Source organism: Perissodus microlepis, chromosome 3, assembly GCF_051167445.1.
Source record: "Perissodus microlepis isolate ML-2025 ecotype Zambia chromosome 3, ASM5116744v1, whole genome shotgun sequence".
NCBI lineage: Eukaryota > Metazoa > Chordata > Actinopteri > Cichliformes > Cichlidae > Perissodus > Perissodus microlepis.
The window spans coordinates 30,746,881-30,761,571 of record NC_140463.1 but is presented as its reverse complement, the minus strand read 5'-3'; the positions used below and the strand labels follow the sequence as shown (position 1 = coordinate 30,761,571).

The window sequence follows — 14,691 nt, the reverse complement described above, 5'->3', positions numbered from 1 at the left end:
TAAAGTTTTTCAAGCTCCTAGAGAATTAAAAATGTACAAAAAACTGAGCGACATTTCTGAGTCCTTTTCAAAGTTTTCGCGCTGCGGTGCTAGTGACTGGAAAAATGCAGAATTAAGTGCGGACTTGAACGAAGGCTAGAAGACTGTCCAGTTTGACAGCCGTTCACTTCCAGCCTACCGGCCTTTCTGCTGGGGTGGACACGTGATTGTTTGGTCTCCTGGATCAAGCTCCTGGGGTGCATTGTTGCTGTTTCTCATTCTCATGATCAAGTATGTTTTGTGACACACACACACACACACCAACACACACACACACACACACACACACACACACACTAGGTAAGAAAACTAAGACGACCTAAGAACATAAACAGAGGGATAACAACTATACAGGGCAGAATCACGACCTCTGAATATTAAATAACCCAAAACTATAAAGTCCAAACACAAAACGCTGGGTGCAAACCCAGGATCACGACTATATTTATATACCAACAACAGCCTTTGACACACATGTAGTCAATGTGGCTGCTTAGAAGAACAAAGATGTTATTCTGTAGTGCCATGTTTGTAGTTTGATCTTGTATTATCACTGCATGATCTTACTTGTTGAATAAAAATATCACAGTACATCTTTGTAGAGTTGAATATAGTAAAAACAATTTTTTAGGGTTTAAAAAGTTTTAATTTATCAAAACATAAACAATATTTTCCGTTTGCATAGTCTTCAGTGAGACGGCTTCAGAGTGTAAACAGGTCAAAAACAAGCTTTGGTGCTCAGCAGCTCTAAAAGTGTTTAAGTTGTTGGCTTTGACTGTTCTCTCTGTATTCTGACACATGATGGCAGAGCCGCATAAAAAAGTGCTGCCAAGTAAAAAAGCAGTAAAAGAGTCACAGACGCAGAAAAAACTCTTCAAAATTCACCAGTGACTCAGTGACTCAGTTCATTTCAAAACACTTTATTAAACTGAACTATTGCAGAGACAAAACAAGACAAACAATCAGCGTAATAACAAAAAGCTGTGAAGGGCTTTTTTTCTAACTCTGTCTGTTTCACATTTTCGTTGCCTAATTCTAACGTCCACTCTTACCAGTACCAGTTTATACAGAGATCAAATTAGTACTGAGCAGGATTAGGTTCAGTTTATTGATGCGGCCCTCCACAACAGGCCCAGTTTCCCATGTGGCCCCTCAGGAAAATGAATTGCCCACCCTGCTTCAGAGGGTCTCTGTGCCACAGCAGACTCCTGACCCAGAATCACACTTACAGTAAACCATCGTCTTCAAAAGCAACCGAATGATCTGTGAGGTCAAGCTGCTCAGTTATTATTCATTTCTGGCTCTTTTCCACAGTGTTACCCCAGCAGGTGGCAGATGACCGTCCCTCTTTGAGCCTGGTTCTGTCAAAAGTTTCTTCCTGTTAAAAAGGAGTTTTTGATTTGATCTGATTTGGAGTGTTTCTCTGTATTATTGTACAGTCCTTACAATATAAAGCCCCTGGAGGCGACTGTAGTTATGATTTGGCACCTTATAATAAAAATTGTCAACTTTTATTTATATAGCACCAAATTATAGCAACAGACAGTTAAACTGAATTGAACTGAATTACTTGACAGTTGTGTGCACTGTCTGAGGACAGTCACTGTGTTTGTAAGTAGCCGTGTTCATTTTGTCACATGTTCTTTCTACTTTCTCCTCTTTGGATTTGTAAACAATTTGTTGAGCACTAATGTGCACATGAAGCCCATTAGTGCTTTGAGTGCTCCAAGAGGGTAAAAAAGCACCTCCGTCCAGTGAAAGAGCGCTGCCTCCTGCCGCTCGAAGAGGTCAGAGTCCGCTGGGTCCACAACGCAGGGTCGTGTCATTCTGTCAGGGGTGTCGTGTGTGGATGCGAGGAAAGGAGGACCCAAACGCTGGACCCACAGGTAGGTGAAGGCTGGTGTTTATTATGACGAGCAGATGAGCTGAACATAAGATGACTGGCTGAACTGAAATGACTGGCTTAACTGAACACACGTACAGAGTAGACAACATTAACATCAATGACACGACAAAGACCAGGATGAAACTGAGGACTTAAGTACACTGGCTAATGATGATGATTAGGGACCGGTGAGAACACAGCTGAACATAATGAAACAGGAAGTAGAGCTAATGACACTGAGACAGAGGGCTGGCACGGTGAAGCGGGAAACATGAATGTGGAACATAAACTGAACATGAACTGAAAACACCAGGTGAACCACCCAGGAACCCTGACACAGTCTTGACTTTAGACAACTGAGCAGAAGATGATTGAATCTGAACAGAAGAGGAGAAAATCAGATGTCTGAGACAAAGTCTGAGCAGAAAACTGAGAATAAATTATTCTGAAAGACAGTTTGGAAACTCAACAGAGGAGAAATATTTTATTTAACTGCAATGCAACCTGTGAACTGAGATGAACTTTGACTCAAAGCAACTGAGCAGCAACTTGGCAACTGAACAAGAGCAAATTAATGTCTATATGAAACTGACAGACAGTTTGGCAACAGAACAGAAAACAAGTGATTCTCAACAACTGAGCAACAATTTGGCAAATCGACAAAACAGAAATGACTGTAAATTTTTAATCTGAGCAGAAGAAAAGCTGCTCTGGAAACATGAGCAATAGTTTGACAGGTGAACAGAAAGAGCTTGAAACTCAGCAAACACGAGGCAGTTTGATACCAGAACAAAAGAGAAATGTCTCCCAAGAACAGCAACAACTTCATCTTCAAGTCTGTGAATGTAAAGTGAGTGTAATCTCTAAGACTTGAAACTGCAGATTAAAATATTGTGATGAACATGAAACCATCAGAAATGTTTACATGAACCAAATCAGTAAAAGTGGAAGATGGAGGATGGCCAACATGCAAAAGAAAAATCAATACTGAGCAGAAGTATTGTTGTGTGAAAATGTCATATAAGGTGTTCAGCATTAAAGGGGACATGAAACACTACATGTATAAAGGCTAATTTACATCATGGAGCCCAGCTCTCAAAAACTGACACAGATGTAACTCTGACTGTGAAGCTGGATTTAAGAAATAACTGCTTAAAGCTATAAAAACACATGTATCGCCATATTCTGTCAGTACAGAGCATGACTCCACCAGGTCAGTTGGTTAGTTTCAGTCAAAAGACTCACATTAGGTTGTGTTAGGTAACTAATAACAGAACCAATAACTCGAGGAAAATAAAGCCAGTAAAACATCAGTTTAATGGGGTCACTGGCTGCACCTCGTGCCTGTCCCATCTGTGGCTTCCTGTTGGAGAACAATAAAGTTTATTATAAAAACATTGTCTGCCCTCAATATAAAGTGAAGTTCTGTTCTGTGTGTTTACGTCTTTAGAAAGAGTGTGACGTTAACTGTACCTTATTGACTGTTTAGGACAGGGGTGTCAAACTCAAATACACAGTGGGCCAAAATTCAAAACTGGAACAAAGTCGCGGGCTAACGTTAATATTTATTGAAATATATTTATTTCTCCAGATGTAAGAATGAATCTTTTCTTATGGACTCAAACACGTTTTGCTGAAAAACTGAATGTGGAACAAGCAAAGCTTAATACTAAACAAAATATATATTAGCTGTATAATACCAGTAGGCCAGCTCTAATAGTAATTTGGTATGGCTTCGCGGGCCAAATGTAATTAGGCTGCGGGCCAAATTTGGCCCGCGGGCCAGAGGTTGACACCTATGGTTTAGGAGGTGCGACCCTCAGACACACCTCTGTACCTGTGTGGAGGAGGAAATCATCCTGATTTACTTTCATTGATTTAAACATGTGGTCTCTGATATACACATGGTATCATTTGTTGTGTGTTCTGTATTGTAAAGATTTCTTTTTGTGCAAAACATGTGAAAATTAAATGAAATGTATTTTCTTCTTTTCAGAGCAGGTGATACAGAGCTGAGTGTGGCAGCTGGAGAAAAAGCTTTAAAAATGGTAAATGGCCTGCATTTGTATAGCGCTTTTCTAGTCCTTAAGGACCCCAAAGTGCTTTACACTACATTCAGTCATTCACCCATTCACACACACATTCACACACTGGCGATAGCAAGCTACATTGTAGCCACAGCTGCCCTGGGGCGCACTGACAGAGGCGAGGCTGCCGGACACTGGCGCCACCAGGCCCTCTGGCCTTCTGGCCGCCTGTGCCTCAATTTTATTCTGCAACCTAGACATGTGTAAAACTGGTTACGAAGTAGCTGTTAGTCAGCCAGCAGGTGATAAAAACATCCATGAAGCTCAGACTTTGTATCCAGTGTCTCTGTACATTATGTGTTTCTGTGAGGTGGAGATCTAACAAACCAAACACTGCATGGGACTGTTGTGACTGTACCTGCATCCCATCTTCATTGTAGTAAACAGCACTCTCCTCGGGTGTGTCGTGTTCCCCTGTGAGGTGATCAAATTCATCCACAAAGGGAAAAAAACGTGTTTTTAAAGGATGTTTGTTTTATTTTTAAACTGCACACGTTTTATGTACTCACTCTTTCTTCTAAGATCTTTAAACTCAATAAGAGAAGAGGCGACATTTTCATATTCATCTGCTCCTGAAATGTTCATAATTTTTTTAGAGGATTGTAAAAACATGGAATTAGTTTCATTAAATCAAAAACAAGTTTCATCTCTAACTGCTCTGTGCTTTTCAGCACATATACTGTACCATTTCTGTTTGTCACTTGTGTTACTGATTCATAGACGTCAGCAGTACCTAAAGAAAAAAACAAGCCAGGCTCACATTAATCATTTTATTACAGTTACACTAAAGATCAGAGCAAAAACAGAAACACTGTGTGAGTCAAAACCAGGACTTTAAGATTTTTAAATGTTCTTTGAAAAACTGCTGAACACAAACTGAACCTGAGAAATATTTGTATTAATGGAGGCTTAATAAAAGTAAATATTAATAATGATAATAAAGACTGTTTTTCAATGCTGACCATGTTGAAGAGAGCCGTACACATGAGTTTCATCCTGGTTGACTCCATGATTTGTGGAGGAGCCCGGACTGTGACTCTCAGACTGGATCGACCTAAAACATGAAATAAACACAATAAATTCAAAAGTAACTGATGTTTGTTTAAAATAATAATAAAAAGTATTTTACCAACCTGGTGAAGCAGGAACCTGTGAAAGAGACAAATGTTATTACACATGTTTGTCATGTATAAATTGTTCCACTGATATTTTGTGTCATGAGATCAGAATACATGTATATGTGTGAATAATTAAAGTGTATGTAGTAAATAAACTCTCTAATACAGCATGAAAAGAAGAGGCTCTTACACTTGGACTGTCTGCAGCGATACAACAAGAGCAGGAGAATAATAATGAGAGAGACTCCACAAACCAGTCCAACCATCAACCACACAGGAGATGAAGAGCTGTCAGTTCCTGACACAGCTGTGGAAATGACTAATAATAATTAAGTAATAATAAAGTATAATACTTATTATTATACTGCATATTTCAGTTCTTACAAAATAGATCCAGGTGACTTCAAGCATTAAACAGACAATCTAATGTTATTTCTCAAGCATGAAATCCATTAAAATCCATCAAATGTTTTGATCCTGCTCACCTTTAACTGACATCCAGCTCTGTGCTGACTCTTCCTGAGTACTGACACTTGTAGAAACCTTCATCAGACTTTGACACTGCAGAGATCTTCAGCTCCCCTCGGGGATCATTTTGAATAAGTTTGTCATTGTGATAGAAAAACACATTGGAAAGTATTTTTTGTGTTTTCAAACTGCAGCTCAGACTAACAGAAGCTCCCTCAGTCACAGGATGAACAGGACTCACCAGGATAGGACCATTACCATCATCTGTGAAACAATCACACACAATTGTTTCAGTCACATCAGCTGATGCACACTTGTAGAAAAGTGAACATACATTAATAGGAACAGATTGTGCAGATGTTTATAATTATAATGCCCCAATCTATTTAAAATGTTTTAACTGAGGCTGTGATCACGATGTTACGATGTTTATACTTGACTACTGTAGCACTGAGGCGTCGATCGAGCAAAGCTGCAGGAGGAGAGGTAGGGCAGAGTATTTCTGTGCACTGTGCAAGTAAAATAAAGAAAGTTCTGCTGCTCTGAACTTCCTGACTGGCTCTTCACTGAAGAGAACTCACACACAGCACAACCTCTGATACAACTGCACGTTTTAACATAATTATCTTTAGGAATAACACTTTGATGACAGACACATTGAGCTTTTACGTGGTTTGAATACAAAAGAGAACATATAAAAAACTTTGTCTGCAAATTCTGACAAACAGGATTATGAAAAGATCGACTGAAATGAGACAAACAATCAAAAATATTTTGGCTGCCCCTGGGTGGGTCCGGGACGGGCATGGAGGCTTGGGAGTCTGGGGGTGTTCTGCCCCCGGTCTGGGGTGCTGGCTGGGCCTTGGGGGCTTGGGTCCTGGCTGTTGTGTCGCCGGAGCTGTGGGCGGGTGGGTGCAGGGGGGCTCAGCCCCAGTGCAGGGGACCTCTGGTGCATCGGCCCAACTAGGGGGCTCTCTAACTGGTGGGGAGGTTGTTATATCTTTGCAGGTGGTCTCCTCTCTACAGGAGCTCACTCTGCAGGTGGGGGGAGAGATATAGGAGAGGTAGAGAATGAACTCAACCTGGGTGTCTATTGCCTTGTGTAGTTTGGGAGATGATTGGATGATGGGGTGGGTGCAGTTTTCTCTGGGGTGGAGTCGGGTGGGCTGCCCCGGACTCTGTGGGGCTGGCCGGTGCTGCTGCTGCGGGCCCCGGTCCGGATGGGCCTGGGCCCGCTTGCCCTGGTGGGTTCCAGAGTGTGGGGGTGCCTACTGGGGTCAGCGCGGGAGCTGGCGCTGGTGCCCTACCCTCAATTTTAAATGCATTTAGACACTAAGGGTTTTCGGGAGGAGCCGTGCTGCTCTCTGATAGGAAGCAGGAACCATGCTCTCCTGAGTTTTAAATGCACTTTAGAACAGCACACAGCAACACTACATATGAGCGGGCGTAGGGAGGTTTGAGGTCTTCACTCACCCCGGTTCTGTTAGCCGTCAGGGCTGGGGGGCTGGGAGGAGGTGCTGGCCGTCAGATTGGGGTCTGGGATGCGGGGCCTCCCTGCTACTGCAGATAAGGAGGTGGTCCGCTTGCCTCCACCCCAGAGAGAAGGGTTACATCTCCTGGGTCTAGGTGCGGCTTGCCCCTCTGGGGGCGGGGGTACCTGGACCTGGGATATAGAGTATGTTTGGGGAGTGTGACTGTCTGTGCAGTGTCTATTTGTGTCTGTCTACACGTTGGGTGAGTGCCGAGTATTTGGTTGTGTATATGGGGGTGGGAATGCACGTTTGTGTCCACGTGCGCCTGTTCGTCTGTGTCTATATGTCAGGTTGGGTCTTAGACTCAACCTCTCTGGGTACATCTCAGGCCCTCTAAAGTACGGAGGCCTATCTCCCCTCACCACACTCCCTGCCAGTGGCTGATGCCCTCAGACGTTGGTGTGTTGGTGGTTCTTGTCGACTGGGGCTGGGCGCTCATGTATGTACCGGCTCACTCCTGGTGGCCGATTGGCGGGGCCTGGCGCCTGTGGCCCGGCTGGGCCCCTTCCGGGGGGTGGGGTGCCCTCAGGCCTCTGGCCTCTGGGCCTGAAGCTCGGTCCTCTCTGGCACAGCTGGCTGCCGGCAGAGCCCGCGGGCACGTCACTGCAACCCCCTCTGGCCTCTGCTCCGTAGCTGCTGGGTGACCTCTCGTTTGGGGCTCTACTCAGCTCTTCCCAGGAGGGTGGCACGGTTCTCCCCCTTTTGGTGGTCCTCCTCGGGTCCTCGTACTCTGGGGATGTCTGGATATCTGGGGCCTGGATCTCCTCCATACCTGCTTCATGCCCTGGGGGACGGGGCTATGGCTCCCCACACTCCCTAGCAGATCGTTACATGGAGAAACCTTTGGAATACAAGCATGCTGATCCACACAGGTATGCACACAGGTGTACACACGGGTGTTCACAGACGCGGACTACACCTTTCTTGGCTGCTGCCTCAAAGCACATTGTGCGCTGTCTATCTTGCGTGCTGCACAATAGCGTTTAATATTTAGTATCTACTGTTATCTACTGCTAGCTAGTTTATTGTGATGGTGCTGTTTTTATTATGTTGCTCTTTTTTTGTTTGCTTTCTCTTCTGTTTTTTTCTCCATAGAGGTGATCCAGGTGTTTTGTTTGTTTTTCTTTCTTTCTTCCCCCCTTTCTCACCGTCTCTTCTCCCCTCTGTTTTTCTTTCTCTCCCTCTCTTTCTTTCATTCTTTCTCCCTGTCCTATCCCCCAGTCATGTCTGTCCCGTTTGTAGCAACCGAAAATAAAATAAATACATAATTATAATAAAGGTCAATCAAATGGACCAATATGGCAAGGCCATGATGATCCACTTGGTAAAATAAATCCGCTTCGCATCTTTCTTGGCCTTAAGACAACAATTCTGATGGCTGAAGATCCAAACGGGACAAAAAATATATATATATATATATTTTGCTGTTTGGTGCTAAGTGTCTGAAATCCTCATTTTTGTTTGTTTTGCCTGATAGAATTACTTCACATACAGCAAAGCAGGGACAAATGTTCATGTGACGTCTAAATCATTCAGATCCAAGAAGAAAATGTATAATAACATACTCTGTACAGTGATGTTGACTGCACTGCTGAACTTTCCTGATCCAGACTCACACCAGTACACTCCAGTATCTGACTCTGATGTGTAGATGTTACATGTGGATCCAGTCATTCTCCTACAGACAGAGTACAGTCGGCCGTCCTCAGAGAACTTCCTCACTCTCCACTCAGTGAAGTTTCCCTCACAGGTCAGTGAGACAGAGTCAGAGGTGAAGTGTTGCACTCTGTCAGGACTCACTGTGAGAGACGCTGCTGAATGAACATCTGGAAACAACATGCAGTGAAGAGACAAAGCTCACAGATGTTAGGATTCACAATATCACAGTGAAAATAGTTGTTTGTTTTCTTCTCAACATCAGCTAATAATTCAATGAGTGAGATAGTGTATATTTGGTCAAACTGCAGTTTTTTTTGGCTTGAACATAAGCCTTATCATCTCTTTTGGCTCTTGACAAAGGTTTCTCCTCTCCTCTCCTCCTCTCCCTTATCTTCCCTGCTTATCCTCTTGTGTCCTTGTCTAGTCTTGTGGTTTTTTGTATTACTTTCCCTGGAACACTCTCTCACAGTCTGTTCTCTAAAACCTAAAAGAGGAATTATGGATTTGATCAGCTGGTCCCTGAATGCAATTGACACCCTTTTCTCAACAAGAAGTCTGGGCTCGGGTGAGCCTGAGTGTCCTGGAGGTACTTTCCCTGCCGAATACACGATGGACGGGTGGCATAACTGGAGGGTCGTGTGCCTGGCGGGACTGTCGATCGAAGACGCTGAAGATATCTACCTATTCGGAACCATGATAACAGGGTTCTTGCTGATCTGAGCTGGCTTGGCCATGGCTTATCGAAGAATTAAGAAAGTGGAACCGGCTGTTCAAACCCCCACAAGGCTGCCCGCTGGGGTTGAAATGATGGGACGAGGCGTGAGTTCTCAAAATGGGCTCGTTGATTGCAGCATAAGATCTTGGAGAAGCTTGCGGCTGCCGTGAACACTCAGAATAAGACCTCTGAGCACAAATTGGATTACATCTTGGAGAAGCTCACTGCTGTCGTGAGTTCTCAGAATCTGCTCTTTGAGCACAAGAATGACAACATCACGGAGCGTAAGTTTGATAACATCGTGGAGAAGCTCACGGCTCTCCAACGGGAGATTGAGAGATCAGTGTGGACTGTTAGAACAGCTTTGAAGTTCTAGTTGTTCACACTAAAGTAAAAACCACCATCACTTCATGCGGCTACCACTTCGGCACCAGCTGTGGTCTCATGGCTGGAGCTGAACAAAAACACCCTGATAACAGACTGTGCTTTCACTGTCCTTCCTGTCCTACGCAAGGCCACCTGGGTTGGCTGGAAGACTGTTTACTTAGCCCGGCAGGGCGAAGGACACTGTCTCAGCTGAACTCTGGACACATACACACACACACACACACACACACACAGACATATATACACATGCAGATATACACTCATCCCCCCTTCCCCTCCAAACGCCTTCGACGCTTATTCCCTTCTGATGCTGACGGTGGATCAAGGAGACCAGCGCATATGCTGCACGCCCGGATGCACTGTCTACACTGGCTGTCTCTCACCCTTTACCCACCCCTGTTGCTTGTCATGTGTTTCTTTGGTGTATTAAGAATTTTTCATGTGCTATGTGCAGAGGTGTTTTTTTTTCTGTTCTCAGACTGATCTCCCTGTTGGAGCTCAGTCTGGGGGAGTTATTTTTTTCTCCTTATCTTTCCTCATGTTGTGCATTTTCCATTGTTATACCTCTCTGACCTGTCTTCCCCATGTGATGTTTTTGTGTAATGTATGTATGGCGGGAAGGGTAAGATGGCGCTGGCCAGGCAATGGTCGGCAGCCTTAACATGAAATTTCCCACTCGCGGGACTAATAATAAAGGTATCTTATATTAGACTCACGAGTCCAGAATTAAAAGGGGAAAAAAAGAAAATCACATAAATCAAATATTAAACATAAAAAGAATAAAATATATAAACAAATCCTTATTTTTACAAAAAACCAGATGAATCGAAGAAGGATCGAATGGCCCGTAGCAATGGGCCAGACAGCCCAGTCTCCAGAGGCACCTCCTACAGGACACTCCGAAGGACACCGTTGAATGCCTTCTCCAAGTCCACAAACCTCAGGTAGACTGGTTGGGCAAACTCCCATGCACCCTCAAGTATCTTCAAGAGCATAAAGAGCTGGTCCACTGTTCCATGGCCAGGACAAAAGCCAGGGAAGCTGAGTGTGATCCCCCTATAGTTGGAACACCCTCCAGTTCTTCTTCTTAAAGATGGGAACCACCACCCTGGTCTGTCAATCCAGAGGTACCGCCCCTGATTTCCACGAAACATTAATAATAATAATAATAATAATGGATTGCATTTTATATAGCGCTTTTCGAGACCCTCGAAGCGCTTTACAATTCCACTATTCATTCACTCTCACATTCATACACTGGTGGAGGCAAGCTACAGTTGTAGCCACAGCTGCCCTGGGGCAGACTGACAGAAGCGAGGCTGCCATATTGCGCCATCGGCCTCTCTGGCCAACACCAGTAGGTGGTATGTGAAGTGTCTTGACCAAGGACACAACGACCAAGACAGACAGAGCAGGGGATTGAACCAGCAACCTTCCGGTTACAAGATAAGCTTTTTAACCTATATTAATTGCATTGTAGAGGTGTGTCAAACAACACTGCCCTAAAATGTCCAAAGACTCTGCTTTCTCTTTCTTTTTGGGATTAAGGAGGTCCTCAAAGTTTTCATTCCATGGCCCAACAATATTCCCAGTCAAAGTCAGCAGCACTACACCCACACTATACACAGTGCAGGCAGAGCAATCGCTTTCCCCTCCTGAGTCACCTGACTGTTTGCCAGAATCTCTACGAGGTAATCCAAAAGTCTTTTTTCATGGCCCCTCTAAACTCCTCCCACACTCAAGCTTTTGCTTCAGTCATTGCCCAAGCCATGTTTCACTTGGCCTGGAGGCAGCTGATTGGTACCGACAAAGTCCCACAGGCTAACCAAGCTCAATAGGACTGCTTCTTCAGCCAGGTTACCACCACGACAGGCACCAACCACTTTGCGGACGCAGCTCAGTGAGCCGGCTTTGGCAATCCAGACTCAATGTCCCCAGTCTCCTTTGGAACGCTGTTGAAGCTCTTCCGGAGATGTGAGTTGAAGATCTCACAGACTGGGACCTCTGCCAGGTGTTCCCAGCGCACCACCATCTGATCCAACTCCCCACCATGTGGTGATCAGTTTACAGCTCAGCCCCTCTCTTCCAGAATATATGGCCGCAGATTTGATGATACGATTAAAAAATCGTTGAAGTCTCCCAGTAGGACAACAGTCCCTAGGTAGAGCACCCTCAAGCAAGCTCACCCAGGACTCCAAGAAGGCTGGAGTCCTGGTTTCAGCTGGTATCTCTAAACCTCAAAAGAACTTTCTTTATTGCGTTGCCGATGGCAGATTAATTTGCGTTAATGCTTTAATTTTGACAGCACTAACAAATACTTATGAGTTATTCCCTTCATATTTATTTACAGTTTCCTTCAATCTAAACACAAATTGGTGCCATGTTTAGATTTAAAGCCAAGCTGGTTATTAGTGGAGTTAATAAACATGTTTATTATTTTAGCAGAATTCTTTCTAACCTTTTCATAAGGTAAAATATTTATCAGGACTTTACCAGCTTTAACCCTGATCACTGTTATTACTGACAGAACAGACAACACTGAGCCTGAAAACAAGCCATGAATCACAAAAAACGCAAAATAAATGGAAAGCAAAGGAGCCGAATACTGACATATGTAAGGTGTTCGGGAAAAATGGGATTTAACCCACTTTATTGTAGCAGCTCATGTATGGCTTGGTGCACCTCATGCGACATAATGCCCTTTGAGTCATTACTTTGAACCAAGGTAGCAAACGATTAATGGAATAATTTGAATAACTCAATTATAAAAATCATTAATGCGAAGTATTTGCTTCAATGGTTGACGACTCTGTAACACTCAGTCAGCAACGTGAGCAACAGCAACAAATCTACAAATATTTAGATCAATGACGATTGATCAAAGGTCATGACAATTTACATTGTAATGATCATGAAACTGAAATCACAGCCCATTGTTAGTGGTGCTAATTTCAGTCACTATGCAAATGTACTGTTTCTAAGGTTGGGGAAACCTTCAGCCAGCTGAAACTGAAGAAGTCACTAAATAAATGACGAAATGTTTCTCCCACTGAAAAAGCTATGTCAAATGAACTGAGTAACATTTTTTGGGACAACAAATCTACAGTAAGCCTTCAGAAGTTACATTAAAATATGCAGATGAGCTGTTTGTTAACAGCTTTATGTGTTTCTATGTGTTAGTGTGGTAGTGAACGGGGTGGCTGCTCAGGTGGTAGAGGAGGTCATCTACTAAATGGAAGGTTGGTTGTTCAATACCAGTCTGCATGCCAAATATCCTTGGGCAAGAAACTAACCACATTTTGCTCTCCTATGCATTTTCATATCTAACATTCAAGTGTGTAAATGTTAGATAGGAAACACCTAGAAACAGCATAGAAAAAAGTGCTTGAGTGAATGTGCAAGTTGTGTAAAGCGGTTTGAGTGCTCAGATAGAGTAGAAAAGCATGATATAAGAACCATTTCATTTACCATTTAAATCAGTCAGCTTGCTGAAGGCTGACCGACATCTTTCCCACTTTCTGCAACAGCGATACCTGCAACAAATGGAGGTGTGTCTACATGGTGGTAGGGGGTGTCGTAGACCATGTTTATTTCAAGGCCTTTCATAACATTATTTTTCAGATTTAAAGTTAAATAATCTAAAATATTACATTAACTAAACTGTATTTATATTTTTACAAATATAAAAATATAAGCTCTGCATTTCCACAGGCCCATTAAAATGTACGTCGGCCAGTAAAACTCTGAGCCATTAACATCTGTTTTAGTAGCACACAAACTTCATTAAAGCACAGGTCAAACAGCAGAATGCTGATATGCTCGCTTTTCTCACAGACAGACATGCACATTCATTCACTAGCACAGTGGTTCTCAAACTTTTCACAATGAGTACCACTTCATAAAATATATGTCTGAACAAGCCCCTAAAAAAGTCAGTGATCACTGTCAGCCTCTCTCTGTTTTTAATCATCACTATTCATTTTAAAGCTCAGTTTTTAAAACCTTACAATACAAAACCTGTACAGCCCAGCCCATGCAGCAGTGTGTTAATGATTAATCTTATATTGCAGTTGTTGTCCTGACTGCAGTTTGGTCCGTTAACATCATCCTGCCATGCAGTTACATTTGTTCCTAACCATCGGGAACCCTCATTAAGTGGAAAAAAAGTTAGCGTTCATCCTCCAGCTTCACTGTTTTTATATTATGCTAACATAGCTGTGTAGCTAGCCAAGCACATTATTATATACCAGCTAGCCTAATTTCAGTAACCCTACAAATACCATTGCTGTTTAATTTTCTGTCTTCATTAATGCTGGAAGTGATAGCAGAGCTGTGGCATTTTGGCCGACGACACGAAATACCATCATGTGGTGGCCTTGCTGGATCCACTGTCCACACGCCGTGTGATGACCCTCCTCCGGGATTCCCCCATCCAAGGGAAACCGCTCTCAAGGCCCTGCTGCTGTGGCGCTACTCCCTCTCCAATGCAGAGCGGCTGAGAAACATCTATCTCTCTCTCTGACCTGGGTGACTGCTGTCAAGCTCAAGGAGAGTACACTTTCCATGATAGGAATGGATGACAGTGGATTCCTCTTCACTCACGTGAACGCTTGCAGAAGAAGCGGATTACATTCTCCTGGCTACCAGGAGGTCTGGCATCCAGGCGATAGTTCCCGACTCACCAACGACATCTCCCGCACCCCCACCGATTCTCCCAGGGGCCTCCAACTTATCGATGGTGGCTGGGATTGCGGCATGGTGGCACCGTGGAAAAGCGTGACAGCGCTGTGCCGCCTTTGCA

At 43.7% G+C, this 14,691-nt stretch overlaps 1 pseudogene; it reads right to left on the bottom strand.

Moving 5' to 3' along the window:
• Nucleotides 1–3,248: 3,248 nt before the first annotated feature.
• Nucleotides 3,249–14,691, bottom strand: part of LOC146391154 (uncharacterized) — a 96,567-nt pseudogene continuing 85,124 nt past the window's right edge.